At 44.1% G+C, this 25,596-nt stretch overlaps 1 long non-coding RNA gene across 1 annotated transcript in view; it reads right to left on the reverse strand.

Annotated features, from left to right (window-relative positions):
* Nucleotides 1–525: 525 nt before the first annotated feature.
* The window catches only part of LOC135014015 (uncharacterized), a 59,287-nt gene continuing 34,216 nt past the window's right edge, over nt 526–25,596 (reverse strand). Inside the window, exons 2-3 of the long non-coding RNA XR_010212640.1 lie at nt 1,645–1,855; nt 526–1,269 (exon numbers count right to left, since the gene is read on the reverse strand). This is a non-coding gene — a long non-coding RNA (uncharacterized LOC135014015). The remainder of the gene's footprint in view (nt 1,270–1,644; nt 1,856–25,596) is intronic.

The raw sequence follows: 25,596 nt of genomic DNA on the forward strand, positions 1-25,596 counted from the left end.
GGCTGGGCGGCTCGCGGCGGGACTGTGAGACCGGGATCTTCTGCTATTTATGGTGGGTGAGTTTGTTGTCTTACTGTATGTCTTGATAAAGGGGCGTAAGCTCCGAAACGTTGATACAGGACCATTTATCTGTCTGAGTATTTTGTCCTCTCGAGTGCCTTTCATATTTCCCCTTTGGATTTCTATATATATATATATATATATACATATATATGTTCAGCGCGAAGCCCGGCACTCACGGCATAAACTGGGATACTTTGTCCATTGCCTTCCATAATAGGAGAGTGAAGCAACTCCCAATAAAACTTGTGAACGGCGGCACTCAGAAATAAAGGACAGTGCTGTGTCCTTTATTTCTGAGTGCCGCTGTTCACGAAGTTTATATATATATATATATATATATATATATATATAAACACACATACTGTATGTATATGCACACACATATGTATGTACCGAACATGGGCTCCATCTATAAATTGGCCATCCGGAATTTTTTTCAAATGGAAAGGGGGTCGTGTAACATCTCAAACAGCAACAGAATTCGCAGAAACATTTATTGATGCAAACAGATTTGAAATAGCAGTTATGGGTCAAAATTAGCACTTTTTGGGGGGATTTACAGGCTGAAGTTTTCTCCATAAAGGGCAGTCATTTTAGGTGTTAAACATGTTGTCCCTCTTAGTCAAAACAAATTTGAAGGCACTGGATCCAATTGTCATGCACTCACAGAAGGATTTCCGAAGAAATGTTGGCACACGCTTCTTCAATGCATTGCTGGATATGATGTCTGTTTCTTATTTTCTCCACATACACGAGTTGTTTTAAATGACCTCACAGATAAAAGTCAAGTAGCCTGAGGTCAGGCAATCTGGGTGGCCATTTCACAGAACCATATTGGCCAATACAATGACCAGTAAATTGACCATCTGACCACTAACAAACAATTGCTCTGTAGTGTGGTGGAGCCCCATTCTGTTGAAAGAAACAGGAGAAGCTGCCATCTTTATTCAGAATTGAGGGGAACATCACTTCTTGCAGCATTTTAAGGTAGCTTTGTGTATTGAGGTTTTGCTTAATGAAAATGGATCCAATTACAGGGGTATCCCATATCACACACCACAATGTAGGCCTTTCTGGGTGCCGGTTGTTAAAGTAGGAGGTCTTTATGGGTTGTTAATATCTGCAGGTATGACATGGAAACTTTGTTCTCCAGACATCAAAATGACCTCAGTTCTCTCCTTTTTTTCCAAAGCCATCTTCAGTTACCTGAAACAAAGAAAGTGTTTTAACTTTTGAAACATAAGTGCTATTTTAAATATGTTTGCAGCAATAAACTTTACAGCAAATTCTGATGTTGTATAATATGTTAGACGTCCCCCTTTCCATTTGAAAAAAACTGACTTAGATTCATGATGTCCGGTTTAAAGATGACACCCATGTGTGGAACATGCCTTAAAAAATAGCCAACTTCACCCATACCTTACTGGAGTATTGAGTTTTCCCATTTCCTGCACAGTTTTTGAAACAAAAGGGTGTACTGCAACTTTTGATTCACTATATATATATGTATATTTAAATGTAACATTTTAGGGAAAACCCCTTCCTCAAGACATACCTGACAAGTGAAATAGACAAACTTACCCTCTAATGTACCCCAGAGCCAGCAGCATCATCCTTCCCATCTCTCGCCGCCACTCCCGTCTCCGGCCGCCGCCGTGCCACACTTCAAGGTCGTAGCTTGACCTGGTTGACATAGCAACCTAGGCAGCTTGCGTTCCATGCCGGGAGGCTCATCGTGCAGTCCTGGCTCAGGAGTCCTGCTAGAGGGCAAGGTTGCCACAGCAGCATGGCTCTAAACACAATTATAGAAAAACAAAAACATTTTTTTAAAAATAACAGGTAACCAGTGTGCATCACATACATGTATAAATCATTACTAAAAGATATAAATCAATACAACAATGATCAAAAAAATTGCCACCTCAACTCAAGCCTACTATATAGCAAAAGGGTCACTGCTTCACACCCCATAGGGAATCCCTACATTAAACTATTCCTGATAATTTTATCGTTAAGCCCCATAGGGGACATAATATTTAGTCAAAAAATCCATCTTGATTCAGCTCAAAGAAGGGCTTTCTGACAATCACTGCCCCTTAATGATAAAGGGATGTGGTCAATCATAAAGTACCTTAACATGGAAAGAGTATGACCCTTTGCTTTAAAGTGGCATGCCACGGGCTGGTCCAAATTCCTACCGGCTAGACTGATGGCAGAGCGATGCAGTGCCATCCGGTCCCTAAACGCCTAGAGGTTTGTCCAACGTAATAAAGCCCACAAGAAATGACTGCTTGCACAAAAGTAGTGGTTGTAAAATGAAGTCCAGCAGCTGAGCTATTGATTGTAGAAGTGAATTCCTGGCCAATATGATAGACCTACCGGGAGGGGATACACTGTCATTGTGGAGTTTTGCCAATGGTTAAAGCATAGGAGTTATAGGATGTTCCTTGTACAAAATCTTCTGTAGTGCTGGTGTAAACAGACCCTCTTGGACCGCAGTATCAAGAATGGGTCTATCTTCACGTTGATATTCCTTAGTAGGATCACTGGGCAATTTTTTCAGAAAATTGGCGTACAATTTCATCCCGGTAGTCGGCAATGTTTTGGACCACCACGGCATCACCTTGCCGGCGGGCCTAATGACTATATCCTCACAGCTTGCTAAATTTCTTAGAGCAACGGTCTTACTATAGGATACATTTTTACGAATACGGCTGGGCGCTGCAGCAAATTTGCAGACAGATTCATCTAAAAGTCTGTTGAAAGTTTTGAGAGACAGATTGGATGAAGTAGGATCAAATTTAGATCTGGGGTGTGAATGCAGAAAAGTATCCATATTGCGTAGTCACAGCCGTGACTGGACGAGACTGGTAAATGTAATTTACATGCCAGTTTATGATGATCCCAGTGCCATTCAAATACATCATGCATGTTTGTTGGCACAAAGGATAATCCCTTCTGCAATACCTTCAGTTCATCCTCTGATAATGTCCTGTCAGATAAATTGAATATTAGCGTGTCTTCTTTTTGTCTGCACTTTTGACGCCTCTTGTTTTGGTCTCTGCGGCGGATGGAAGATCACTTGGGTGACTTAATTGCTGGAAATTGTGGCCTAAAGAGACATTCGTACTTGGATTACAATCATCAGAATCTGAAATCAAAAAGTCACTATTACTGTTTGTTGTGCCCTGAGCAGAGCATTTTTTTCTGCCACTGTTGTCTCTTTTGATTGCGTACTTTATTGTGAGGTTCCTCCTCATTGCCAGACAGCCAGCGATACACCCTGTTCTCATCATAATCGTTTTCAACCGTGGACCGTTTATTCCTTTTGAACTTGAGTAGATCTTTCCTATATTGTTGTTCAAGTTTAGTGACCCAACTGGAATTGATGGGATCATTCAATAACTTCTTTGATTCCTTCTCCAGGTATTTCATTTTAGCCCGAGTTGAATCTAGTTCACGGCGTGCCTTGTCAATCACTACAATCATGAGATCTAACACACACCTATTCAGGATGCCAATCCATTTTATAATAAACTCGGGATTATTCCTACCGATGGTAGGGATTTTCCTACATTGAAACCCCCGTGGAATTTTCTTGTCTTTATAATATTCGTTGAGAGAGGAAGCATGAAGTAAATAATTCGTCTCACGATGTTTAAGCTTGAACAACTGAATGTATACATCTTCCATAGTGTGCTTAGCATCATAGCCTGGTACTTTCTCTTTAAGAAGAATCCCCTCTATTTGCTCTGGAGTAAAGCAAAAGGTGTCACCAGAAGGTACAATTAAACTATGGCATATTGCTGCATCTTGCGAAGCTGATATGCCACTAGCTGGATCCGTACTAATTGTAATGCACACAAGTTCCACACCAGTGAAAAAATCAAACAGTACAACCTGGCTGACTGAGACAAATAAACAGGCACAAATTTTGGTAAGTCCAATATTTAATGTTTTAGAAAAACGCTGTAGTTGCCATGCAACCTGGACTGCATGCTGATGCAACCTTAATGTACATGAATACAACTCAGCCAGCACTCAATTCAACTTAATGCAGCTTGCCCCGTTGTCATAATCCAAAAAGATACATACACCTCCAAACGTGGACAATGAGGCACTCCAGAGGCTGAATCCAGAAAAAAAGGTATATTTAAATGTAACGTTTCAGGGAAAACCCCTTCCTCAAGACTTTTAGTAATGATTTATACATGTAAATCCAGGGAAAAGTGGGTAATCCAGTAGCCACAATGCTTCCAGGCAAAATCCTCAGCACACTAGCAGGAGCTGAGACTCCAGGACTAGTAGCTTTTTGAAGCCAAACTCACACTGGAGATCTCTTGCCTTCCCTTTTTAAACAACATTCCAATTTCCACCACCAAAGTCCCTCCTGATTGGAAGAGATCAACGACGGTCTGTAAAAGAGATGAGTCATGCAGAGATCCCGCTGCTGTTCTCATGCCCCAGTGTCTGACTCAGTCCTAGGGGAGAACAATGGGATCTTGATGCAATTAATCCCTTGGTGATGGGGGAAGATAGCCAGTCAGTACCTGTTTTATCCTTTTATAGTCATATGTGACCTCAGAGGGCTCCAACTGCTCCCAGCTTCCTGCAATTAGTGTCTAGTGACTGGTCCAGCATATCACATCACACCTGGCCCTTTTTAAGAACAATAGCTACTACAACATAGTCAGAATGGACCTTGGACAGTATATTCTGTCACAATACCTCCCTCTTCTTAAATCAAGGGTGCAGGGATGGATCCTTTTCCTGGACCAGCCATGTGACCTTTACCAGGTGGAATGCTGTTTCCTTCTTCTCTCCTAGATAATCCATCAGCGTTGGTATGCTTACGGCTGTTTTTGTGAGAGATGGAGAAGTTAAAACTTTGCAAGGCAAGACTCCATCATAGTAATCGCCCATTGTCCCCAGCTGTCTTTTGTAACCAATGAAGTTGATTGTGGTCAGTCACCACCATAAGTTCTCATCCATAAATGTACGGTTGTAACTTTTTCAAGGCCCACACAATGGCCAGGCATTCTTTCTCAATGGTAGCATAAGCCACTTCCCGATCCACCAGTTTACGGGACAAATATACCACAGGGTGGTCACGGCCATCCTCCCCCACTTGGCATAACACTGCTCCCAAATCACAACCAGAGGTGTCAGTTTGAACAATGAACTTCTTGGATAAGTCGGGGGCAGCTAGTACTGGGGCACTGGAGAGGGCTTCTTTCAGGGCCACAAATGCACTCTCACATTCAGGGGACCATGCAACCTCTCTAGAACATTTCTTTTTGGTCAGGTCAGTCAAAGGTTTGGCCAATGTGCTGTATTGGGAAACAAACCTCCTATAGTATCCAGCTAGTCCTAAAAATGCTCTTACTTGTTTCTGATTGGAAGGTCTTGGCCAGTTTAGAATGGCTTCCACTTTAGCTGGCTCTGGTCTAATCTTACCACCTCCCACTCGGTGACCCAGATATTTGCACCTCAGCCATTCCTATTTGGCATTTATCAGGATGGATGGTTAACCCACCCTGCTGAAAATGTCTGAGGACCTCGGCCACATGTGATAGATGGTCTTCCCAGCAAGAACTAAATATAGCTATGTCATCTAGGTATGCTTGTGCAAAATCCTGACACCCTTCCAACATTACATCTACAGCTCTTTGAAAAGTGGCCAGGGCATTCTTCATGCCAAAGGGAATAGACAAAAAATGATAAAGCTCAAATGGAGTGGTAAACGCAGATTTTTCTTGGGCCTCAGAACTTAAGGGGACCTGCCAGTATCCTTTACTAAGATCTAGAGTGGTTACATAGGTTGCTCCCCCTAATCTCTCCAACAACTCTTCCACCCGGGGCATGGGATATGCATCTGTGACAGTCACCTCATTCAAACGTCGGTAATCCACACAGAATCTGGTAGTCCCATCCTTCTTAGGAACTAAGACTACCCCGGCTGGCCATGGACTATTGGACTTTACAATAACCCGAAACGCCAGCATCTCATCAATCTCCCTTTTGAGGCGGCCTGCTACCTCAGGTATGACTCTGTATGGTTTTTGCCGGATGGGCTTGACCTCCCCTGTATCTACCACATGCTGAGTGAGGGTGGTGGTCCCTGGAATACATGTAAATTGCAAAGCCTGGGCCATTAACACCTCGTCCATGTCCTGACGCTGGGCAACACTAAGTTTTTTCCCATATTGGACTGCCTCCAATCCTTTGCCCTTCTTGCATTCCTCTAATAAATCAGGTAAGTGGTCTAACTCAGGAGCCTCCATGGGGGGACAACATACTACCATTGCTGCTACATTTATTTCCACATAAGCTTTGAGACGATAAATGTGGACATTTCTGACTTGTCGGCTGTCACGAACCGGTCTCTCACCTCTGCGGGTTCTGGGGTTCATCTGTTGCCAGTGCGGTTGCTCGCGGTGCTGTGCGCCCGTGTGGGTACGCGGTGTGATCAGTGGCACAGGTGGCGCAGAGTCTGGGAGCTGGGAGTGTGGGGACCAAATGGCCTAAGGCACTGCGGTGTGTCTGCTGTATAGGAGGTGGCCATGTTGGAGACCAAATAGATAGTACAGAGCACATGTGAAACCACCTGTGGGCAGGTGTGGGCCAATCCCGTGCGTGTGCTGCCTTTAAGTAGGCTGGGATCATGTTACTCTGGGCCAGTGCTTTGTTGTATCAACGCTGTGCTCTAGCTCTGAGCTTTCTCCGTGCATTCCTGTGTGATTCCCGTGGTCCAGATATCGCCTCTGTTCCCAGAGGCCCGTCTGCAGCCTTCACTGCTAAAGATCCACCGGCTCTCCGCTGTGCAGTCAGTTAATTGCACACCTACTGGAAATAGTTGGATTCCCAGAGTCTTGCATGAGGTTACCTTGTCTGCCTACCATACAAAGTTTGGAGGATTCCATTTCCCTCAGCTGTTCGTTTGTTCAACTCTGCATTTAACCCATTCATCACCTTGTCATCTACTACAGTTTCACAGTGATCTCCGGAACCCGCAAGTAACCCAATTCAGTACTTTATATTTGCTATGTTGTCATAACAAGGATAATTTTTCACAGTCTCTCAGTTAACTCTCAAAACTCCATTGCAAATCCTTACAGTTATTTCTTCATGTCTGAATTAACCAGTTAAACACATTCTGCAGTTCAGCATCAAAGCTTGTTTTTATTTGGACAATTCAACATTTATTCATCAGCTTGTTTTTGCATATGTTTCCATGAACATTTCTTTTATTTTTGAGTTCTCTCTTGCATATTATTTCTGCCATTCCTGCAATACTTCAGTATAATATGATGATTAACAACTTGTCATTTAACTCTTTACTGGAATTGTTAATTTCAATAAATATATGAAACAGAACTTTCTTCGTCCTCCCTGCTTTCTTCATACCCCAGCACCTACACCTGTGGTTGGTCCCGGGTTAACGGATTCACAAAAACACCCGGACCTGACATCGGCTAGCCTTATCCAGGGCAACAATGTAATTCACTGGGCCTGACTGTTTTACCACAGTATAAGGGCCATCCCAGGTAGCCTGTAATTTATTCTTACGTACAGGAATAAGCACCATTACTTTCTGTCCCTTGTGTAATTCCCTGAGTCTGGCATTCTGATTATACCATTCAGATTGGTGGGCCTGTGCCCCTTGGAGATTTGTTTGTGTTAAGGCCATTAACCTCACCATCCTTTCCCGCATCTGTGCCACATACTGCAGGATGGGTTGACCATGATCAATAAAGCTTCCTTCCCAGCTTTCATGGACTAGATCCAGTGGTCCTCTGACCCTACGGCCTTACAACAATTGTAAGGGGGAAAACCCAGTAGAGGCTTGTGGCACTTCCATATATGCAAACAGGAGCTGCTGCAGTGCCTTTTCCCAGTCCCTCCCCTCTGATTGCACATAAGCCTGCAACAGGTGTTTGAGGGTTCTATTAAATCTCTCACATAATACATTAGTCAGTGGGTGATAGGAGGTGGTCTTTAAGGGACATATTCCCCATTTTTCCAATAATGTCTGTAACAATTCTCCCTGAAATTGGGCCCCCTGATCCATTACAATCTCTTGGGGATAGCCCAGTCTACTAAATATGTCACTCAGGGCCTGAGCTATATGCTCTGCATCTACAGAGAGGAGTGCTACAGCCTCGGGATATCGAGTTGCAAAGTCTATGAGGGTCAGAATATATCTTTTTCCTGAATGACTAGAAATCTTAAGAGGCCCTACTATATCTACGGCTACCTGCTGAAAGGGTTCCCCAATTATAGGTAAAGGATGTAGAGGGCTCTTTGTGGTACACCTCCTAACCTCTGACAGCTGTCACAGGAGGCTCGATAATGCTTTACATCATGGGATACCTTGGGCCAAAAAAAACTTCTCAAAACTCGAGCAAGCGTTTTCCTGACCCCAAAGTGTCCAGCTGCTGGTATGTCATGGCAACAATACAATTATACAAATACACAGGTGCATAGGACCAAACTTATTTACAGGTCCACCTTCGTGTGTGTATAAATTCATGCGCAAATATATTCTATTCTAATAAAAAATTATTTAGTTTACATACAATATCCAATATACTTTGCTGATGACCACAACTTAAAATCTAAATGCATCTCCCACTCAGTATTTTGAAGTGTTACCAAATTCTAAACCAAAAAATCACTTATGTGAGAGAGCGCATGAAGACTTTAAACATTTTTATTTCATATAAAAAAACTATAAAATTCTATTATAGCATCAACATATGCATATTATCGCTAAAGAGCTTTTGAAACAATGTAGTTAATATTGCTACACACAAAGGCCCTCATTCCGAGTTGTTCGCTTGCTAGCTGCTTTTAGCAGCATTGCACACGCTAAGCCGCCGCCCTCTGGGAGTGTATCTTAGGTTAGCAGAATTGCGAATATAAATTTCTTAGCAGTTTCTGAGTAGCTCCAGACTTACTCAGCCATTGCAATCAGTTCAGTCAGTTTTGTTCCTGGTTTGACATCACAAACACACCAAGCGTTCGGCCAGAAACACCACCGTTTCTTCACCCACTCCCACGTTTTTCCCATAAATGCCAGTGTTTTTTCGTACACGCCCATAAAACGGGCAGTTTCTGCCCAGAAACACCCACTTCCTGTCAATCACACTCCAATCACCAGAACGATGAAAAATCCTCGTTATGCCGTGAGTAAAATACCTACCTTTTGTGTAAAATAACTAACCGCTTGGCTCTGCGATCCTTGCGTATGTGCAGTAAGCGACTAATCGCAATATTGCGAAAATAGGCAACGATTGAACAACTCGAATGACCACCATAGAACTGTCATTAAATAGAAACACAAGTCAGTCCATGTTTATCACCAGCTGCCACTTATTTGCAGATTTGACTTCAAGATTTTTATTTCCACTTTGTGGCTAGAATACAACTTAATGTCCCGCATCAATAGATTCTAAATTCTTTGTCCACAAAGTTGGTATATAAGTACCGCTTGAACTTTATAAATTGTCACTATTGTTCAAATCAAAATGCTGCAGCAAAGTTCCCCCTTGCTCCAATATTTCATTCAGACTGTGGAGCTTTAAATAGATTTGTATATGAACAGATTTAATTTAACATACAGAGAAAACACCTCTTGTCCACTGGCACACAGATGGTAACGTGCCTAGCAACAGAGGAATGATTATTAGTTTAGAGAACTATGCGGCAGATGTATTAAGCCTGGTGAAGTGATAAAGTGGAAGGTGATAACGCACTAGCCAATCAGCTCCTAACTTCCATGTTACAGGCTGGGTTTGAAAAATGACAGTTAGGAGCTCACTGGCTGGTGCGTTATCACTAGAGATGAGCGGGTTCGGTTTCTTTGAATCCGAACCCGCACGAACTTCACCTTTTTTTTCACGGGTCCGAGCGACTCGGATCTTCCCGCCTTGCTCGGTTAACCCGAGCGCGCCCGAACGTCATCATGACGCTGTCGGATTCTCGCGAGACTCGGATTCTATATAAGGAGCCGCGCGTCGCCGCCATTTTCACACGTGCATTGAGATTGATAGGGAGAGGACGTGGCTGGCGTCCTCTCCATTAGAATAGATTAGAAGAGAGAGAGAGAGATTGTGCAGAGTCAGACAGAGTTTACCACAGTGACCAGTGCAGTTGTTGTTAGTTAACTTTTATTTATTTTAATATAATATATCCGTTCTCTGCTATATCCGTTCTCTGCCTGAAAAAAAACGATACACAGCAGCAGCCAGTCACACAGTGTGACTCAGTCTGTGTGCACTCAGCTCAGCCCAGTGTGCTGCACATCAATGTATAAAAGGCAAAGCTTATAATAATTGTGGGGGAGACTGGGGAGCACTGCAGGTTGTTATAGCAGGAGCCCCCAGGAGTACATAATATTATATTAATTTAAAATTAAACAGTGCACACTTTTGCTGCAGGAGTGCCACTGCCAGTGTGACTAGTGGTGACCAGTGCCTGACCACCAGTATAGTAGTATATTGTTGTATGTATTGTATACTATCTCTTTATCAACCAGTCTATATTAGCAGCAGACACAGTACAGTGCGGTAGTTCACGGCTGTGGCTACCTCTGTGTCGGCAGTCGGAACTCGGCAGGCAGTCCGTCCATCCATAATTGTATGACAATATATACCACCTAACCGTGGTATTTTTTTTTTTTTCTTTATACCGTCGTCATAGTGTCATACTAGTTGTTACGAGTATACTACTATCTCTTTATCAACCAGTGTACAGTGCGGTAGTTCACGGCTGTGGCTACCTCTGTGTCGGCAGTCGGCAGGCAGTCCGTCCATCCATAATTGTATAATTAAATTATATACCACCTAACCGTGGTTTTTTTTTCATTCTTTATACCGTCATAGTGTCATACTAGTTGTTACGAGTATACTACTATCTCTTTATCAACCAGTGTACAGTGCGGTAGTTCACGGCTGTGGCTACCTCTGTGTCGGCAGTCGGCAGGCAGTCCGTCCATCCATAATTGTATTATTATTATAATATATACCACCTAACCGTGGTTTTTTTTTCATTCTTTATACCGTCATAGTGTCATACTAGTTGTTACGAGTATACTACTATCTCTTTATCAACCAGTTTACAGTGCGGTAGTTCACGGCTGTGGCTACCTCTGTGTCGGCAGTCGGCAGGCAGTCCGTCCATCCATAATTGTATAATTAAATTATATACCACCTAACCGTGGTTTTTTTTTCATTCTTTATACCGTCATAGTGTCATACTAGTTGTTACGAGTATACTACTATCTCTTTATCAACCAGTGTACAGTGCGGTAGTTCACGGCTGTGGCTACCTCTGTGTCGGCAGTCGGCAGGCAGTCCGTCCATCCATAATTGTATTATTATTATAATATATACCACCTAACCGTGGTTTTTTTTTCATTCTTTATACCGTCATAGTGTCATACTAGTTGTTACGAGTATACTACTATCTCTTTATCAACCAGTGTACAGTGCGGTAGTTCACGGCTGTGGCTACCTCTGTGTCGGCAGTCGGCAGGCAGTCCGTCCATCCATAATTGTATTATTATTATAATATATACCACCTAACCGTGGTTTTTTTTTTCATTCTTTATACCGTCATAGTGTCATACTAGTTGTTACGAGTATACTACTATCTCTTTATCAACCAGTGTACAGTGCGGTAGTTCACGGCTGTGGCTACCTCTGTGTCGGAACTCGGCAGGCAGTCCGTCCATACATAATTGTATTATTATTATAATATATACCACCTAACCGTGGTTTTTTTTCATTCTTTATACCGTCATAGTGTCATACTAGTTGTTACGAGTATACTACTATCTCTTTATCAACCAGTGTACAGTGCGGTAGTTCACGGCTGTGGCTACCTCTGTGTCGGCAGTCGGCAGGCAGTCCGTCCATCCATAATTGTATTATATACCACCTAACCGTGGTTTTTTTATACCACCTAACCGTGGCAGTCCGTCCATAATTGTATACTAGTATCCAATCCATCCATCTCCATTGTTTACCTGAGGTGCCTTTTAGTTCTGCCTATAAAATATGGAGAACAAAAAAGTTGAGGTTCCAAAATTAGGGAAAGATCAAGATCCACTTCCACCTCGTGCTGAAGCTGCTGCCACTAGTCATGGCCGAGACGATGAAATGCCAGCAACGTCGTCTGCCAAGGCCGATGCCCAATGTCATAGTACAGAGCATGTCAAATCCAAAACACCAAATATCAGAAAAAAAAGGACTCCAAAACCTAAAATAAAATTGTCGGAGGAGAAGCGTAAACTTGCCAATATGCCATTTACCACACGGAGTGGCAAGGAACGGCTGAGGCCCTGGCCTATGTTCATGGCTAGTGGTTCAGCTTCACATGAGGATGGAAGCACTCAGCCTCTCGCTAGAAAAATGAAACGACTCAAGCTGGCAAAAGCACAGCAAAGAACTGTGCGTTCTTCGAAATCCCAAATCCACAAGGAGAGTCCAATTGTGTCGGTTGCGATGCCTGACCTTCCCAACACTGGATGTGAAGAGCATGCGCCTTCCACCATTTGCACGCCCCCTGCAAGTGCTGGAAGGAGCACCCGCAGTCCAGTTCCTGATAGTGAGATTGAAGATGTCAGTGTTGAAGTCCACCAGGATGCGGAGGATATGGGTGTTGGTGGCGCTGGGGAGGAAATTGACCAGGAGGATTCTGATGGTGAGGTGGTTTGTTTAAGTCAGGCACCCGGGGAGACACCTGTTGTCCGTGGGAGGAATATGGCCGTTGACATGCCAGGTGAAAATACCAAAAAAATCAGCACTTCGGTGTGGAGGTATTTCACCAGAAATGCGGACAACAGGTGTCAAGCCGTGTGTTCCCTTTGTCAAGCTGTAATAAGTAGGGGTAAGGACGTTAACCACCTCGGAACATCCTCCCTTATACGTCACCTGCAGCGCATTCATAATAAGTCAGTGACAAGTTCAAAAACTTTGGGTGACAGCGGAAGCACTCCACTGACCAGTAAATCCCTTCCTCTTGTAACCAAGCTCACGCAAACCACCCCACCAACTCCCTCAGTGTCAATTTCCTCCTTCCCCAGGAATGCCAATAGTCCTGCAGGCCATGTCACTGGCAATTCTGACGATTCCTCTCCTGCCTGGGATTCCTCCGATGCATCCTTGCGTGTAACGCCTACTGCTGCTGGCGCTGCTGTTGTTGCTGCTGGGAGTCGATGGTCATCCCAGAGGGGAAGTCGTAAGACCACTTTTACTACTTCCACCAAGCAATTGACTGTCCAACAGTCATTTGCGAGGAAGATTAAATATCACAGCAGTCATCCTACTGCAAAGCGGATAACTGAGGCCTTGACATCCTGGGTGGTGAGAAACGTGGTTCCGGTATCCATCATTACTGCAGAGCCAACTAGAGACTTGTTGGAGGTACTGTGTCCCCGGTACCAAATACCATCTAGGTTCCATTTCTCTAGGGTTGCGATACCGAAAATGTACACAGACCTCAGAAAAAGAGTCACCAGTGTCCTAAAAAATGCAGCTGTACCCAATGTCCACTTAACCACGGACATGTGGACAAGTGGAGCAGGGCAGGGTCAGGACTATATGACTGTGACAGCCCACTGGGTAGATGTATGGACTCCCGCCGCAAGAACAGCAGCGGCGGCACCAGTAGCAGCATCTCGCAAACGCCAACTCGTTCCTAGGCAGGCTACGCTTTGTATCACCGGTTTCCAGAATACGCACACAGCTGAAAACCTCTTACGGCAACTGAGGAAGATCATCGCGGAATGGCTTACCCCAATTGGACTCTCCTGTGGATTTGTGGCATCGGACAACGCCAGCAATATTGTGCGTGCATTACATCTGGGCAAATTCCAGCACGTCCCATGTTTTGCACATACCTTGAATTTGGTGGTGCAGAATTTTTTAAAAAACGACAGGGGCGTGCAAGAGATGCTGGCGGTGGCCAGAAAAATTGCGGGACACTTTCGGCGTACAGGCAGCACGTACAGAAGACTGGAGCACCACCAAAAACGCCTGAACCTGCCCTGCCATCATCTGAAGCAGGAGGTGGTAACGAGGTGGAATTCAACCCTCTATATGCTTCAGAGGTTGGAGGAGCAGCAAAAGGCCATTCAAGCCTATACAACTGACCACGATATAGGAGGTGGAATGCACCTGTCTCAAGCGCAGTGGAGAATGATTTCAACGTTGTGCAAGGTTCTGCAACCTTTTGAACTTGCCACACGTGAAGTCAGTTCAGACACTGCCAGCCTGAGTCAGGTCATTCCCCTCATCAGGCTTTTGCAGAAGAAGCTGGAGACATTGAAGGAGGAGCTAAGACAGAGCGATTCCGCTAGGCATGTGGGACTTGTGGATGGAGCCCTTAATTCGCTTAACAAGGATTCACGGGTGGTCAATCTGTTGAAATCAGAGCACTACATTTTGGCCACCGTGCTCGATCCTAGATTTAAAACCTACCTTGGATCTCTCTTTCCGGCGCACACAAGTCTGCTGGGTTTCAAAGACCTGCTGGTGAGAAAATTGTCAAGTCAAGCGGAACGCGACCTGTCAACATCTCCTCCATCACATTCTCCCACAACTGGGGGTGCGAGGAAAAGGCTCAGAATTCCGAGCCCACCCGCTGGCGGTGATGCAGGGCAGTCTGGAGCGACTGCTGATGCTGACATCTGGTCCGGACTGAAGGACCTGACAACCATTACGGACATGTCGTCTACTGTCACTGCATATGATTCTATCACCATTGATAGAATGGTGGAGGATTATATGAGTGACCGCATCCAAGTAGGCACGTCACACAGTCCGTACTTATACTGGCAGGAAAAAGAGGCAATTTGGAGGCCCTTGCACAAACTGGCTTTATTCTACCTAAGTTGCCCTCCCACAAGTGTGTACTCCGAAAGAGTGTTTAGTGCCGCCGCTCACCTTGTCAGCAATCAGCGTACGAGGTTACATCCAGAAAATGTGGAGAAGATGATGTTCATTAAAATGAATTATAATCAATTCCTCCGCGGAGACATTGACCAGCAGCAATTGCCTCCACAAAGTACACAGGGAGCTGACATGGTGGATTCCAGTGGGGACGAATTGATAATCTGTGAGGAGGGGGATGTACACGGTGATATATCGGAGGATGATGATGAGGTGGACATCTTGCCTCTGTAGAGCCAGTTTGTGCAAGGAGAGATTAATTGCTTCTTTTTTGGTGGGGGTCCAAACCAACCCGTCATTTCAGTCACAGTCGTGTGGCAGACCCTGTCACTGAAATGATGGGTTGGTTAAAGTGTGCATGTCCTGTTTTGTTTATACAACATAAGGGTGGGTGGGAAGGGCCCGAGGACAATTCCATCTTGCACCTCTTTTTTCTTTTATTTTTCTTTGCGTCATGTGCTGTTTGGGGAGGGTTTTTTGGAAGGGACATCCTGCGTGACACTGCAGTGCCACTCCTAGATGGGCCCGGTGTTTGTGTCGGCCACTAGGGTCGCTTATCTTTCTCACACAGTCAGCTACCTCATTGCGCCTCTTTTTTTCTTTGCGTCATGTGCTGTTTGGGGAGGTTTTTTTGGAAGGGACATCCTGCGTGACACTGCAGTGCCACTCCTAGATGGGCCCGGTGTTTGTGTCGGCCACTAGGGTCGCTAATCTTGTCATGTGCTGTTTGGGGAGGGTTTTTTGGAAGGGACATCCTGCGTGACACTGCAGTGCCACTCCTAGATGGGCCCGGTGTTTGTGTCGGCCACTAGGGTCGCTAATCTTGTCATGTGCTGTTTGGGGAGGGTTTTTTGGAAGGGACATCCTGCGTGACACTGCAGTGCCACTCCTAGATGGGCCCGGTGTTTGTGTCGGCCACTAGGGTCGCTTATCTTTCTCACACAGTCAGCTACCTCATTGCGCCTCTTTTTTTCTTTGCGTCATGTGCTGTTTGGGGAGGTTTTTTTGGAAGGGACATCCTGCGTGACACTGCAGTGCCACTCCTAGATGGGCACGGTGTTTGTGTCGGCCACTAGGGTCGCTTATCTTACTCACACAGCGACCTCGGTGCAAATTTTAGGAATAAAAATAATATTGTGAGGTGTAAGGTGTTCAGAATAGACTGAAAATGAGTGTTAATTATGGTTATTGAGGTTAATAATACTATGGGATCAAAATGACCCCCAAATTCAATGTTTTAAGCTGTTTTTTAGGGTTTTTTGAAAAAACCACCCGAATCCAAAACACACCCGAATCCGACAAAAAAAAAACGGTGACGTTTTGCCAAAACACGGTCGAACCCAAAACACGTCCGCGGAACCGAACCCAAAACCAAAACACAAAACCCGAAAAATTTCAGGCGCTCATCACTAGTTATCACCTTCCACTTTATCACTTCACCTGGCTTAATACATCTGCCGCATAGTTCTCTAAACTAATAATCATTTAGTAAGTACTATCGCTACCTACAGCCACACTCCCTCACCACTCCAGACATCCTCCCTCTCTCTCTCTACTCCTGACATCCTCCCTGCTCGCTACACCCACCTTCCTTTCCTGATCCTCACATGCTCCCTACACACCCACTGTCCCGCTGCTCCCTACACCCACCCTCCCTTCCTACTCCTTGCATTCTCCCTACACCCACCCTGCCTTGCTCCCTACATCCAGCCTCCCTCCCTCGCTGCCTTCCACCCCTCGCTGCCCTCCACATATACTCTCTCTGCTCCCTACACTGATCCCTACTGCAATCCCGGGATCCCGGGAATCCGGGATTGAGCATTTTTCAATCCAGGGATTGAAAAAAAGCCCCGGGATTGGCCTCCCTAGTACTGCGGCACCCAGCTACGGCGGAGTGCCGCTGGATTTCCCCTGCTGGAGCGGGATTAGAACCCGGGGGAATTTATTGGTAGTTCGTAACAATCATTCCTCTGTTGCTAGACACGTTACCATGTGTGTGCCAGTGGACAAGAGGTGTTTTCTCTGTATGTTAAATTAAGTCTGTTCATATACAAATCTATTTAAAGCTCCACAGTCTGAATAAAATATTGGAGCAAGGGGGAACTTTGCTGCAGCATTTTAATTTGAACAATAGTCACAATCTATGAAGTTCAAGCGGTACCTATATACCAACTTTGTGGACAAAGAATTAAGAATCTATTGATGCGGGACATTAAGTTGTATTCTAGCCACAAAGTGGAAATAAAAATCTTGAAGTCAAATCTGCAAATAAGTGGCAGCTGGTGATAAACATGGACTGACTTGTGTTTCTATTTAATGACAGTTCTTTGTGTGTAACAATATTAACTACATTGTTTCAAAAGCTCTTTAGCGATAATATGCATATGTTGATGCTATAATAGAATTTTATAGTTTTTTTATATGAAATAAAAATGTTTAAAGTCTTCATGCGCTCTCTCACATAAGTGATTTTTTGGTATGTCATGGGCTAAGGTCAACAGCTGCTGTCGATATCTTTGGGGAACCACCAATTGCTTTAAGGCACTGCCATGGTCCAGATCATCACTATGAGGAGAAATTCTATACAACAGCCCGTTCACCCATCCTACCTTATACCCTTCAGAGTCAGAAAACCCACTATCTGCTACACTTCGAAGTTTGGCTAAGGTGGGATCAGTTTTATGTAGCTTTCTGAATTCACTTCTGTCTACCTACCCCAGGTCAACTGCAGTACTCCTATTTATAAACATATCATTCTCAGCAATGGGCATACTCACCACCTGTGGATTGGGTTCAGAAGCAGTAGTATGTTGGATCTGAGTGATAGTGTGCACCAGGGTGGATGAAGATGCAGAGTTTGTCTCTGTTGAGGGGGTCATTCTCCAGGCTTGGTTCCTGGTCACCAAAATGTGTGACCAGTCCCTGTCCTAGGTCATTCCCCAGAATGACTTTTGCTTGCAGGCCGCTAAGAACTCCTACATCCACAGGGCCATGGTCTGCCCCAAAGTCCAGATGCACTCGGGCTACTGGGATATCCCGAACTTGATTCCCTGCCATGGCGATTCTAGCCCTTTGGTCCTCCAGGATCTTGTCTACCGACACCAGGTCAGGTTCTATGAGGGTAAGGTAGGCTCCTGAATCTCTCAACCTCTGGACCTTCTGGTCATCCACCCAGACAGACTGCAAATTACCTTTCATGTTACTGTGAGTTTGGTGTCCCTCCCCCACTGCCAGGTCCACCACATACTCACCATCCATCACCTCTGGTGCATCAGGATGGGGATATTCCAGTTCAAATCCCCCCACTGGTTGGTTGACCACATTAACTGGGGCAGGATGAGCTACCACATTAGGTCCACGAGACCGGGTGCAATCCTTCTGCATGTGCCCTGGCTGATCACATCGGTAACATCTGCGGAGATAGGACTGTTGCACTAGTGAGTGTCGAGGTGCGGTATCCCTCTGGTAAGCTGGGGCAGATAATGGTCTGGTTTTCTTGGTCTCTCTCATTCCCATTCTCTGTGTTCCTTGTTGTTGTACACTGGGTGCCTTCCATCTGACCCGGTTAGCAAGATACTCATCTGCGATTCGGGCTGCTGACTCTGGGTTTGGAGGTTTACGTCAGCCACCCACTCTCGAACCTCTGGTGCCATTTTATTTAATCATTGTTCCAGCACCATTCATTCAGGATTTGGTCTGGGGAATACACATGTTGTCCATCCCACCAATGCTGGCATGCGCTCTACAGTTGTCTGGCAAATTCAGCATGGGAGTCATACTCCCCACGATTTAGAGTCCAGAATTTTTGGGGTCATTCCGAGTTGTTCACTCATTAATTTTTTCTCTCAACGGAGCGATTAGTCGCTAATGCGCATGCGCAATGTCCACAGTGCGACTGCGCCAAGTAAATTTGCTATGCAGTTAGGTATTTTACTCACGGCATTACAAGGTTTTTTCTTCGTTCTGGTGATCGTAATGTTATTGACAGGAAGTGGGTGTTTCTTGGCGGAAACAGGCCGTTTTATGGGAGTGTGTAAAAAAACGCTACCGTTTCTGGGAAAACCGCGGGAGTGGCTGGAGAAACAGAGGAGTGTCTGGGCGAACGCTGGGTGTGTTTGTGACGTCAAACCAGGAACGACAAGCACTGAACTGATCGCACTGGCAGAGTAAGTTTCGAGCTACTCAGAAACTGCACAAAGAAGTCTTTTCGCAATATTGCGAATCTTTCGTTCGCAATTTTGATAAGCTGATTCACTCCCAGTAGGCGACGGCTTAACGTGTGCAAAGCTGCTAAAAGCAGCTTGCGAGCGAACAACCCGGAATGAGGGCCTTTGTCTGACAGGATTCGGGGGTGACTTGGAATTTTGCCAGCAGGGCTTTCTTCACCAGTTGGTAGTTTCCCACATCCTCATTTGCTAGAGATTGATAGGCTTACTGAGCTTTGCCTGTTAAACTGGGTCCCATCTAACAAGCCCACTCCTCCGCATCAATCTGGTGCATGGTCATCAGTTTCTCAAAAACCTGCAGATGAGTATCAATGTCCGTCTCTTCTTCCTTAAATCTGGGCACATCTCTATATCTTAGACATGGCTTTCTACTTTCTTCTTCTTGCACAGCCTGTCTAGCTGGTCCCTCCTGGTAGATATTTACCCCCAACACAGTTTGTATTACTCCTGCCCTTTCCCTAGAGGTAGCTCTGTCCCCTAGGGCTTTCATCCTCCGCTCCAATTTTTCAGGAGTTGCCTCTGGTCTCTGCATTCTCCCCATTCTTGTCCCCACTGCTGGGATTTGCTCTTCCTCCTCATTACTTAGAGCAATCTCCCCTGGGTGAGCTCTGTCAAACTCCAATAGTAGATTGATTAACACATCCTTTTGTTCAGTTCCATAACAGAATATCTTCTTTAGCTTGCATAACTCAAACAACTGCTGTTTCCTAGTCCTCCTGTAATATTTCTCTGCTTCCCTTAAATCACCTATTGCAGCTTCACTCGCCATTCTTCCTGAGATGTCTCTTGGGTTATCTAACGGGACTGATTTTTTTTGGCTACTTTTTACTGAAACCTGTTCCTGTAGAGCTTAGTGTATCTCTATACAGCACCTTATGCTCTTCCCACTGGATGGGACTGTGTGACCCCACTGTCTGCCACCAAGTGTGAAGACCAGGAGTATTAGAGCATAAACTCAGAGGGTACTCCAGAACTTCTGGGTCAGGACACGCAGACAGGAGACAGATAAAGATATAACAATATATTTATTAGGGATTTACTCAGTACAAGCTGTCTAAATCAACTATAAGATGAACACATTTGAAATTAACCCCAGAACAACAGGTCCCAATAAACAGCAGTTTACCGTCAGACTTCCCAGCACTTTCCCACATGCTCTTGTCTTGATGTAGTATAATTGTGTATGATCACAGGGGTTTCAAGCAGTGTTCATACAGCAGAGCCAACAAGTCTGCAAATCCAGGGGAAAGTGGGTAATCCAGTAGCCACAATGCTCCCAGGCAAAATCCTCAGCACACTAGCAGGAGCTGAGACTCCAGGACTAGTAGCTTTTAGAAGCCAAACTCACACACACCCTGGTGATCTCTTTCCTTCCCTTTTTAAACAACATTACAATTTCCCACACCAAAAGTCCCTCCTGATTGGAAGAGATCAATGAGGGTCTGTAAAAGAGATGAGTCATGCAGAGATCCCCCCTGCTGTTCTCATGCCCCAGTGTCTGACTCAGTCCTAGGGGAGAACAATTGGATCTTGATGCAATTAATCCCATGGTGATGGGGGAAGATAGCCAGTCACTCCCTGTTTTGTCCTTTTATAGTCATATGTGACCTCAGAGGGCTCCAACTGCTCCCAGCTTCCTGCTATTAGTGTCTAGTGACTGGTCCAGCATAACACATCCCACCTGGCCCTGTTTAAGAACAATAGCTACTACAACATAGTCAGAATGGACCTTGGACAGTATATTCTGTCACAGATGTAATGTCCTTAAAACAAGTTAAAATGAGGCTCAGTAGTGTGTGTGGCCTCCACATGCCTGTATGACCTTCCTACAACACCTGGGCATGCTCCTGATGAGGTGGTGGATGGTCTCCTGAGGGATCTCCTCCCAGACCTGGCCTAAAGCATCTGCCATCTCCTGGACAGTCTGTCATGCAACGTGGCATTGGTGGATGGAGCGAGACATGATGTCCCAGATGTGCTCAATTGGATTCAGGTCTGGGGAACAGGCGGGCCAGTCCATAGCATCAATGCCTTCTTATTGCAGGAACTGCTGACACACTCCAGCCACATTAGGTCTAGCATTGTCTTGCAATAGGAGGAACCCAGGGCCAACTGCACCAGCATATGGTCTCACAAGGGATCTGAGGATCTCATCTCAGTACCTAATGGCAGTCAGGCTACCTCTGGCGAGCACATGGAGGGCTGTGCGGCCCCCAAAGAACTTCCACCCAACACCATTACTGACCCACTGCCAAACCGGCCATGCCGGAGGATGTTGCAGGCAGCAGAACGTTCTCCTTGGTGTCTTCAGACTCTGTCATGTCTGTCACATGTGCTCAGTGAGGACCTGCTTTCATTTGTGAAGACCACAGGGCACCTGTGGCGAATTTACCAATCTTGGTGTTCACTGGCAAATGCCAAACGTCCTGCACGGTGTTGGGCTGTAAGCACAACCCCCAACTGTGGACGTTGGGCCCTCATACCACCCTCATGGAGTCTGTTTCTGATCGTTTGAGTAGACACATGCACATTTGTGGCTTGCTGGAGGACATTTTGCAGGGGTCTGGCAGTGCTCCTCCTGTTCCTCCTTGCACAAAGGCGGAGGTAGCGGTCCTGCTGCTGGGTTGTTGCCCTCCTACGGCCTCCTCCACATCTCCTGATGTACTGGCCTATCTCCTGGTAGTACCTCCTTGCTCTGGACACTACGCTGACAGACACAGCAAACCTTCTTGCCACAGCTCGCATTGATGTGCCATCCTGGATGAGCTGCACTATCTGAGCCACTTGTGTGGATTGTAGACTCCGTCTCATGCTACCACTAGAGTGAAAGCACTGCCAGCTTTCAAAAGTGACCAAAACATCAGCCAGAAAGCATAGGACCTGAGAAGTGGTCTGTGGTCACCACCTGCAGAACAACTCCTTTATTGGGGCTGTCTTGCTAATTGCCTATAATTTCCACCTGTTGTCTATTCCATTTGCACCACAGCATGTGAAATTGATTGTCAATCAGTGTTGCTTCCTAAGTGGACAGTGTGATTTTACAGAAGTGTGATCGACTTGGAGTTACATTGTGTTGTTTAAGTTTTCCCTTTATTTTTTTGAGCAGTGTATATATACATATACACACACACACATTTCATGAATCACACACAAATCTTAATGAAATTGTGGGTGCTAGGTCCAGTAATTATTCACATAACTGAATTCATCCTTACTAGCAATAAAGCATGTAGGAAAAAGAGAGTCCAGCACAACCAAAATGTATTCCAGAATCAATGGATTATTTAATCCACCATAACAAAGTGCTTTAAATAGTGCTTCCAATAATGCTTAATTCAGCAAATACATTACCCATTCCTGGTAATAGTGAGGAGACACTCCTCCATATCCCTGACAGCGGTTTCAGTGCTAAAGGCACTGACAGCCATTTCCATGCTGATGCACTGAGAAAGGTGCACCAGCACCGAAACACCTATCAGGAGTTTGGAGGAGTGTCTCCCCAGCTGAAGTATGCCAATACTCACTGTTATCAGGAATGAGTAATTTATTTGCTGACATCCACAACTCTGTGGGTAATCACAGTCAGTCAGCACGCTGTATTTATCAGTTGTTGTCTCCACTTATACCTGACTCCAATTTGGAAATGAATGTCTAGAAATGATAGATAAGAGGGCGCCAATAGTGCATTAAATGTATAACAGTTTATTACAAAATCACATGAAGAATATCAGCTCAAATCCGAACCAAAGGTGGTGGTGAAACCACCGCTTGTATAACAGCTTAAAACATAACCCGAAGGCACATGCGTCACTGCATCTTCCGTCTACCACACACAGACCCAAATACATAGCAAGCCCTGCATTGAGCAATAGGGTTTCTCAATTTTAGAAACACAACAAATTGTTATAAAGACATGATTAAACCATCATAATTAAAAGCTAATGCACTTATACAGTATATGTCCCCATAATAAAATAAATACATATTTTAAACATATGTATATATATATATATATATATATATATACAAATGCTATTTTACCCCAGCATCGAACTTAGCATAAAGATACAGATATCAAAATACATTGTTATAAAGGAAGCAAATCTAGTTTAAACAATCTTGATGGCAAGATAAACCAAACACCATATAAAATTGGATACAAAGAAGATACACAGGAGGGAAATAAGATCGAAAAAGGAAAACATTCTCACAATATGAAGGGAGTTAGTTCATAACCCTCATTTAACTCTCATGGATACACTGTATTTAGAGTAACAATCCAAAAAGTTTCTGTTTTACTGAAATAATTAAGTCTATCACTGCCCCATTTATTTATAGGTATATGTTCAAGCCCTATAAATTTAGCGATGAAGGATTCCCTGAATGGCATTGTTTAAAAAGTCGAGCGACACTATGATTTTCAATATTACTCTTTATATTTCTTATATGCTCTAAAATTTGCAACTTCAGTACGCTTGTAATTAATTGTGTTGTAATTAATAAACCATTTTATTTTAAATAATTTACTTATATCAGCATTATTATTAAAAGTTTATGTCCCTTTCAATCCATGTAGACGAACTTTACATTATTTTATAATTTCTAGACATACTGTATATATACAGTATAAATATAATGCGGCTACACCAGGCGTGGTGGCCAAAGGAAAAGGCAGGGGTCGTGGCAGAAGACCGCCAATATCGAACAAAACTTTATTTGTGAACCTCTCTTCATTTGAACTTTCTAGAGTTGAGACAAATGTTCTATCAAGAGGTTTATCCTTTGTCCCGTCCACACGATTTAATCCCCTTGATTGGTGCATTGAACAGTTTAATCTCCAAAAGTAGCTTAAATTGAAATCATTTTATGGCAAGCGTGACAATGTTGTCTTAGATCAGGGCTGGCGAAACTGGTCCTCGAGATCTACCAACAGTTCATGTTTTCCAGGCCTACTGGGGATCTGTAGAACTGTCAGTTATGAATAAATACAGCACATCTTAATTAGTAATGACTACACCTGTGCACTAGCTAGGTTGACTGGAAAATGTGAACTGTTGGTAGATCTCGAGGACTGGTTTGGCCAGCCCTGTCTCAGATGAACCAGTATTGCCTGTTCAGCTAGATAAATTGTTATCACACTCTACATTCGATCCTCTATCCTTCAACCCTTCAATAAATACCTTTATTCACTTACAAGAAGAGGATGTACAAACTGCAGTAACCAATTTACCATCTAAGCGCTGGAATCTTAATCCTGTTGAACAGCAAGTCCTAGATAATTTGGCATGTAATAAAGACTTGGTCTTTCATTCTGTTGAAAAGGAGGGTGCCCTGGTTATCCAGGATTCATATGATTACAAACTACAAGTGGAAAGACATTTAAATGATGATTTGACATATCGACAATTAGCAAGTTATCCTAATAACATCTTTAAATCCAAATTACTAGTTATTCTGCAGACTGCGGTGTCCAATGGGACTATATTAGAACAGCTGAGTAATGCATTATTGCCCTCATTTCCTTTGGTTACACTTTTTTACATGATACTAAAGATACACAAATCCCTATTGGATCCCCCGGGTAGACCCATCAATGTGTCCCAAGGGGGTCTGTTCCAACCTGGTTCAGTCTACCTTTATAGTGTGTTATAGCTATACATTCGTGATCATCTACACTATCTTCTGGACACTACGTCATTGCTTGTTAAATTACAAGCACTTTCAAAATTGGATGATTACGTGTGAATGTTTACTATTGACATGACTAGTTTGTATACCATCATACCTTATGATATGGGATTATGTGCAATCAGACAATTTTTGGAAGGCCAACAAAAATATAACAGTCCTGATGTGAACTTTGTGGTTGAACATTTACAGCTAACTTTGTAAAAAAAATTATCTTTATAATAAAACCTCCTATCTGCAGTTAATTGGCTGTGCTATGGGGACGACGGTAGCCCCCTCACATGCAAACATTTTTATGTTTGATATTGAAGAGTTAGTATTTATTTTAAACTCTACTATAGCCAATTGTATTGTTTTTTTCTGTCATTACATCGACGACTTACTGTTGTTTTGGAAAGGTGATAGTAGTGTGTTGATTGAGCATATTAATCAACATACCTTTAGCGATATTCCAGTAAAATTCACCTATACCATGAGTGCTGATGAGGTTCATTTCTAGATGTTGCTATTTCTGTCACAGAGGGATTCATTTCTACCAATTTGTACTCTAAGCCAACTGATAGAAAAAACTTATTATTGTTGAGCAGTTGTCATCCTAAATCATTGATAAGGAGATTACTGTACCATATTCCCAGTTTGTCCATGCCAGACGAATTACATCT

Source organism: Pseudophryne corroboree, chromosome 1, assembly GCF_028390025.1.
Source record: "Pseudophryne corroboree isolate aPseCor3 chromosome 1, aPseCor3.hap2, whole genome shotgun sequence".
NCBI lineage: Eukaryota > Metazoa > Chordata > Amphibia > Anura > Myobatrachidae > Pseudophryne > Pseudophryne corroboree.